Raw genomic sequence first — 7,145 nt, 5'->3', positions numbered from 1 at the left:
TATTAATGATGATAGAGAACCGCTCGAACATGTCATCAATTGATTATCCTTCTTTCATAGAGAACATCTCATACTCTTTACTCAGTGTGTTAATTCTGGTTTCTTTTACTTGTGTGCTGCCCTCATGTGTGACTTGGACCTTTTTCCTAGATTTCCTTTGTTGTTTTGCATCCGAAACCTTCCGGTATTCCTCTAAACAAATTTCACAGTTAAGCATGTTAACTACCTTGGCATTGAGTTCCACTTTTTTCTTGTTTGCTTCATTCCATTATACTTCGGTTTTGGGAGTGACAACGCCATCCGCGCCAGTTTTGGTGTGGTTTGAGAACCGTTCATAATTATCTTCTATAGGTTGTAATCCACTGACTGAACAAAGATCTTCATTCTTTCTTTCCAATAGTTATAGTTTTTTCCATTGAAGAATGGAGATCTATTTTTGGATTGTCCTTCTGTTAGTGTGTAAGTCACTGTATTGAAACCAATGTTGTTCGCCATCAGGATCTTTCCTCCAAGCTGCAAAGGATGATCTCTATTAGATTAAGCTCTGATACTAATTGATGGTAATCAATGGCTAAGAAAAGGGGGAGTTGAATCTTGGCCTCCCTTTTAACTTTTCTTAAAACCTTTCTTTCTGTTTAGAGAATACAGGAGAAATTTTAGTTTTGTCTCCTGACGCAGTAGTAGCCAGAATAGAGTTACTTGCAAGGAGAGTTGTAAAGAAGTAAAGTTTTATAGAGAAATTAGTAGATACTTTATTTTTGTGTCTTTTAATACAAAACGAGAAAAAGAGAAGAGAGTAGAGAATGGCACATAGATGTATCCTGATTCGGTTACCCAGTGCAATGTACCCTACATCTAGTTTCCATTACAATAATGATGGAATTTCACTTTCATTTCAACAGATTACAGTCACCAATTACCTCTAGGAACTACCCAGTCCTATCTGGGACAAGTCCAGATTCTAACCCAACCTGAACTTGACTAGGACTCACCCTAGCTTTTAACTGTAAAGTGCTAATCCAACTTGCAAGGGAATCCCCTCAGGATCATGACCACAAAATAGAAATACATACGAAAGATTTCTGAAATAACTTAGATTTTTTCTCCAAACTTAGCTCTCTGCCTTTTTCCACTCATTGACTTTTTCTTATAAACCTCACCATGTTTGCCATTTACCAATTAAACTCAGATAGACTAAACTAAGAAAAAATACAATATGAAAACCGTGAAGGAGAAGAACATAATAGCTCAGGCAGCTATGAGAATCGAAACTAGTGCTCTTTTTCTCTTGCTTCAATCCTTGGGTTTTCACCCTATTATAGAGGAGTGAAGCTTCCAGGGTTTGAACCATCCTTGGTACTTTGTTTGTTTTCTTTTCCAACAATCAGAATCAGCAGCGACGTTCACAGAAGAGCGAGGGGACCGAACCATACCTTTTTCTTTCAACCTTTTTCTTCGTGCATCTTTAATCTGGGCTGTTCATCTTTACTTTGGCCCCAAGTTTATTTCTTGACAGTTGATTCATAGCAGAGCACTATTGACTTCAATTTCTTCAAAGTTTCCAGAATGGTGCTTGAGACATAGAGGATTTCTTTACGGTTTCTTGATGAAGTACAAATGAGAAAATCACCTTTTTGTGATCCTCTGTTCGGATGAGATTTTTCCTCTTATTGTAGCCCTCTTACTTTCTCTTCTTGCTTGAATTTGGAAACAATCTTTTTGTTCTTGACCGTGCCATAGCTCCAGAAATTTCTTTTTCTTCCTTCTTATTTCAGAGTGATGTGATGTGAAAGAAAGAGAAGAGAGAATATTTGATTCGGTGGGTGATGAGCGGATAATTTGTACGCTTTTTGGCATTGTTTTTAGTATATTTTTAGTAGGATTTAGTTAGTTTTTAGTATATTTTTATTAGTTTTTAGTTAAAATTCACTTTTCTGGACTTTACTATGAGTTTGTGTGTTTTTCTGTGATTTCAGGTATTTTCTGGCTGAAATTGAGGGACCTGAGCAAAAATCTGATTCAGAGACTGAAAAGGACTGCAGATGCTGTTGGATTCTGAACTCCCTGCACTCGAAGTGGATTTTCTGGAGCTACAGAAGCCCAATTGGCGAGCTCTCAACGGCGTTGGAAAGTAGACATCCTGGGCTTTCCAGAAATATATGATAGTCCATACTTTGCTCAAGATTTGATGGCCCAAACCGGCGTTCAAAGTCACCTTCAGATTTCCCAGCGTTAAACGCCGGAACTGGCACCAAAGTGGGAGTTAAACGCCCAAACTGGCACAAAAGCTGGCGTTTAACTCCAAGAAGAGTCTCTACACGAAAATGCTTCAATGCTCAGCCCAAGCACACACCAAGTGGGCCCGGAAGTGGATTTTTATGTCATTTACTCATCTCTGTACACCCTAGGCTACTAGTTCTCTATATATAGGACCTTTTACTATTGTATTTTCATCCTCTGATCTTTGGAATCGTTTGATCTTTAGATCTTTTGATCACTTTGGGAGGCTGGCCATTCGGCCATGCCTAGACCTTGTTCTTATGTATTTTCAACGGTGGAGTTTCTACACACCATAGATTAAGGTGTGGAGCTCTGCTGTACCTCGAGTATTAATGCAATTACTATTGTTCTTCTATTCAATTCCGCTTGTTCTTGTTCCAAGATATCACTTGTTCTTTAACTTGATGAATGTGATGATCCGTGACACTCATCATCATTCTCACCTATGAACGTGTGACTGAGAACCACCTCCGTTCTACCTTAGATTGGGTGAATATCTCTTGGATTCCTGATACACGATGCATGGTTGATCGCTTGACAACCGAGTGCTCGCCTGACAAACGAGCCAGCCATTCCGTGAGATCAGAGTCTTCGTGGTATAGGCAAGAACTGATGGCGGCATTCAAGAGAATCCGGAAGGTCTAACCTTGTCTGTGGTATTCTGAGTAGGATTCAATGATTGAATTACTGTGACGTGCTTCAAACTCCTGAGGGCGGGCGGTTAGTGACAGACGCAAAAGAATCACTGGATTCTATTCCGGCCTGATTGAGAACCGACAGATGGATAGCCGTGCCGTGACAGGGTGCGTTGAACATTTCCACTGAGAGGATGGGAGGTAGCCACTGACAACGATGAAACCCTTGCATAAGCTTGCCATGGAAAGGAGTAAGAAGGATTGGATGAAGACAGTAGGAAAGCAGAGAGGCGGAAGGGACAAAGCATCTTCATACGCTTATCTGAAGCTCTCACCAATGATATACATAAGTATCTCTATCTTTATCTTTATGTTTTATTCGTATATCACCCATACCCATTTGAGTCTGCCTGACTAAGATTTACAAGGTGACCATAGCTTGCTTCATACCAACAATCTCTGTGGGATCGACCCTTACTCGCGTAAGGTTTATTACTTGGACGACCCAGTACACTTGCTGGTTAGTTGTGCAAAGTTGTAGTGATCATAATTTCGCCCACCAAGTTTTTGGCGCCGTTGCCGGGGATTGTTTCGTGTATGGACAACTGACGGTTCATCTTGTTGCTTAGATTAGGTATTTTTCAGAGTTCTTAAGAATGGATTCTAGTGTTTCAAGGTGATGTTCTTATCATCACCAAAGCTGATTGATTCTCATCAATTTAGCTCTTGAATGCAATGTCCTGCTGAAGCTTGGCTATCCATGTCTAATTCCTTTAGACTGAAGCTTTAGACTAACATTGCATGATTCCTGGAATTCTCATTAAGAATTTTGATACCTTTATTTTCTTTTCCACTTAATTTTCGAAAAAAAAATAAAAAAAATTATAAAAATCATAAAAACCAAAAATATTTTATGTTTCTTGTCAAGTCTAATGTCTCATTTTAAGTTTGGTGTCTTGCATGCATTGTTTATTTGATCTTGGTTCTATTTTCAAGTCAATAGTACAGGGAACTGAAGATTCAGAACATGCAGCAGAGGAATTACACAGAAAAAGCTGGGCGTTCAAAACGCCCAGTGAAGAAGGACAGACTGGCGTTTAAACGCCAGCCAGGGTGCCTGGTTGGGCGTTTAACGCCCAAAAAGGTAGTGCATTGGGCGTTAAACGCCAGAATGTGCACCATTCTGGGCGTTTAACGCCAGGATGGCACAAGAGGGAAGATTCTGTTTTCAATTCAGATTTTTTTAAGTTTTCAAAGTTTTTCAAAATCAAATCTTTTTCAAATCATATCTTTTCAATCAAATCTTTTTCAAAATCAATTTCTTTCCTTTTTCAAAGATACTTGCTAACAATTAATGATTTGATTGAACATTTCAAGTATGTTGCCTTTTTTGTTGAGAAAGGTTTAATGTTTGAATCATATCTTTTCTTGTTAGCCAAGTCATTAATTTTTAAAATCAAATCTTTTTAAAATTGTTTTCAAATCATATCTTTTCAATCATATCTTTTTTAAAACTATAATTTTTCAATCATACCTTTTTCAAACTAGTTTTCAATCATATCTTTTTGGTTTCTTTTCTTGCTTGATTTCTTTCCCACTCTTGGTTTTCGAAAATCAAGTAAAGTTTTTCAAAATGTTTTTTAAAAATCTTTCACTTAATTTTCGAAAATTTCTTCCTCTCTTCTCACATCCTTCTATTTATGGAGTACCACTCCTTCTCAATGCACAATTCGAACTCTATCTGATTAAGTTCGAATTCCTCTACCTCTTCCTTCTAATTTTTTTCTTCTCTGACACCTCAAGGAATCTCTATACTGTGACATAGAGGATTCCACATTTTCTTGTTCTCTTCTCTTTCATATGAGCAGGAACAAAGACAAAGGCATTCTTGTTGAAGCTGACCCTGAACCTGAGAGGACCTTGAAGCGAAAGCTAAGAGAAGCTAAGGCACAACTCTCTGTAGAGGACCTAACAGAAATCTTCAAAGAAGAAGAACCCATGGCAGCCGAAAACAACAACAATGCAAGGAAGGTGCTGGGTGACTTTACTGCACCTACTCCCGACTTCTATGGGAGAAGCATCTCTATCCCTGCCATTGGAGCAAACAACTTTGAGCTTAAGCCTCAATTAGTTTCTCTAATGCAACAGAATTGCAAGTTCCATGGACTTCCATTGGAAGATCCTCATCAGTTCTTAGCTGAATTCTTGCAAATCTGTGACACTGTCAAGACTAATGGGGTTGACCCTGAGGTCTACAGACTTATGCTATTCCCTTTTGCTGTAAGAGACAGAGCTAGGACATGGTTGGACTCACAACCTAAAGAAAGCCTGGACTCATGGGAAAAGCTAGTCAATGCCTTCTTGGCAAAGTTCTTTCTACCTCAAAAATTGAGTAAGCTTAGAGTGGAAGTCCAAACCTTCAGACAGAAGGATGGAGAATCCCTCTATGAAGCTTGGGAAAGATACAAACAATTGATCAGAAAATGTCCTTCTGACATGCTTTCTGAATGGAGCATCATAGGTATTTTCTATGATGGTCTCTCTGAACTATCCAAGATGTCTTTGGATAGCTCTGCTGGAGGATCTCTTCATCTGAAGAAGACGCCTGCAGAAGCTCAAGAACTAATTGAAATGGTTACAAATAACCAATTCATGTACACTTCTGAAAGGAATCCTGTGAACAATGGGACTAATCAGAAGAAAGGAGTTCTTGAGATTGATACTCTGAATGCCATTCTGGCTCAGAACAAGATATTGACTCAACAAGTCAATTTGATTTCTCAAAGTCTGTCTGGAATGCAAAATGCACCAAGCAGTACTAAGGATGCTTCATCTGAAGAAGAAGCTTATGATCCTGAGAACCCTTCAATGGAAGAGGTAAATTACATGGGAGAACCTTATGGAAACACCTATAATTCTTCATGGAGAAATCATCCAAATTTCTCATGGAAGGATCAACAGAGACCTCAACAAGGTCTCAACAACAATAATGGTGGAAGAAATAGGTTTAGCAATGGCAAGCCTTTTCCATCATCTTCTCAGCAACAGACAGAGAACTCTAAGCAGAACCACTCTGACTTAGCAACCATGGTCTCTGATCTAATCAAAACCACTCAAAGTTTTATGACTGAAACAAGGTCCTCCATTAGGAATTTGGAGGCACAAGTGGGACAGCTGAGCAAGAAAGTTACTGAACTCCGTCCTAGTACTCTCCCAAGCAATACAGAAGAAAATCCAAAAGGAGAGTGCAAGGCCATGAACATGGCCGAATTTGGAGAGGAAGGAGAGGCAGTGAACGCCACTGAGGAAGACCTCAATGGATGTCCACTGGCCTCCACAGAGTTCCCCAATGAGGAACCATGGGAGTCTAAGGCTCAAAATGAGACCATAGAGATTCCATTGGACTTGCTTCTGCCTTTCATGAGCTCTGATGAGTATTCCTCCTCTGAAGAGGATGAGTATGTCACTGAAGAGCAAGTTGCTAAATACCTTGGTGCAATCATGAAGCTAAATGATAAGTTATTTGGAAATGAGACTTGGGAGGATGAACCCCCTTTGCTCACCAAAGAATTGGATGACTTGTCTAGGCAGAAATTACCTCAAAAGAGGCAGGACCCTGGGAAGTTCTCCATACCTTGTAACATAGGCACCATGACCTTCAAGAAGGCTCTGTGTGACTTAGTTTCAAGTGTAAACCTCATGCCTCTCTCTATAATGGAGAAGCTAGGGATCTTTGAGGTGCAAGCTGCAAGAATCTCACTAGAGATGGCAGACAATTCAAGAAAACAAGCTTATGGACTTGTAGAGGATGTTTTGGTGAAGATTGAAGACCATTACATCCCTGCTGATTTCATAGTCCTAGAGACTGGGAAGTGCATGGATGAATCTATCATCCTTGGCAGACCCTTCCTAGCCACAGCAGAGGCTGTGATTGATGTTGATGGAGGTGAACTGATCATTCAAGTGAATGAAGAATCCTTTGTGTTTAAGGCTCAAGGATATCCCTCTGTCACCATGGAGAGGAAGCATGAAGAGCTTCTCTCAAATCAGAGTCAAACAGAGCCCCCACAGTCAAACTCTAAGTTTGGTGTTGGGAGGCCACAACCAAACTCTAAGTTTGGTGTTGAACCCCCACATTCAAACTCTAAGTTTGGTGTTGGGAGGTTCCAACATTGCTCTGAGCATTAGTGAGGCTCCATGAGAGCCCTCTGTCAAGCTACTGACATTAAA

General features: G+C 39.8%; 1 non-coding gene across 1 annotated transcript; it reads right to left on the bottom strand.

Moving 5' to 3' along the window:
* Positions 1 to 5,309: 5,309 nt before the first annotated feature.
* LOC130964886 (small nucleolar RNA R71) lies at positions 5,310 to 5,417 on the bottom strand. The gene has a single exon (XR_009080952.1). It is a non-coding gene; the product is annotated as a small nucleolar RNA R71 (small nucleolar RNA).
* Between the last annotated feature and the right edge of the window lie 1,728 nt (positions 5,418 to 7,145).

The sequence above is a fragment of the Arachis stenosperma genome, chromosome 2 (assembly GCF_014773155.1).
Source record: "Arachis stenosperma cultivar V10309 chromosome 2, arast.V10309.gnm1.PFL2, whole genome shotgun sequence".
NCBI lineage: Eukaryota > Viridiplantae > Streptophyta > Magnoliopsida > Fabales > Fabaceae > Arachis > Arachis stenosperma.
The sequence above is the reverse complement of the archived record's forward strand: the minus strand, read 5'-3'. Positions and strand labels throughout refer to the sequence as shown.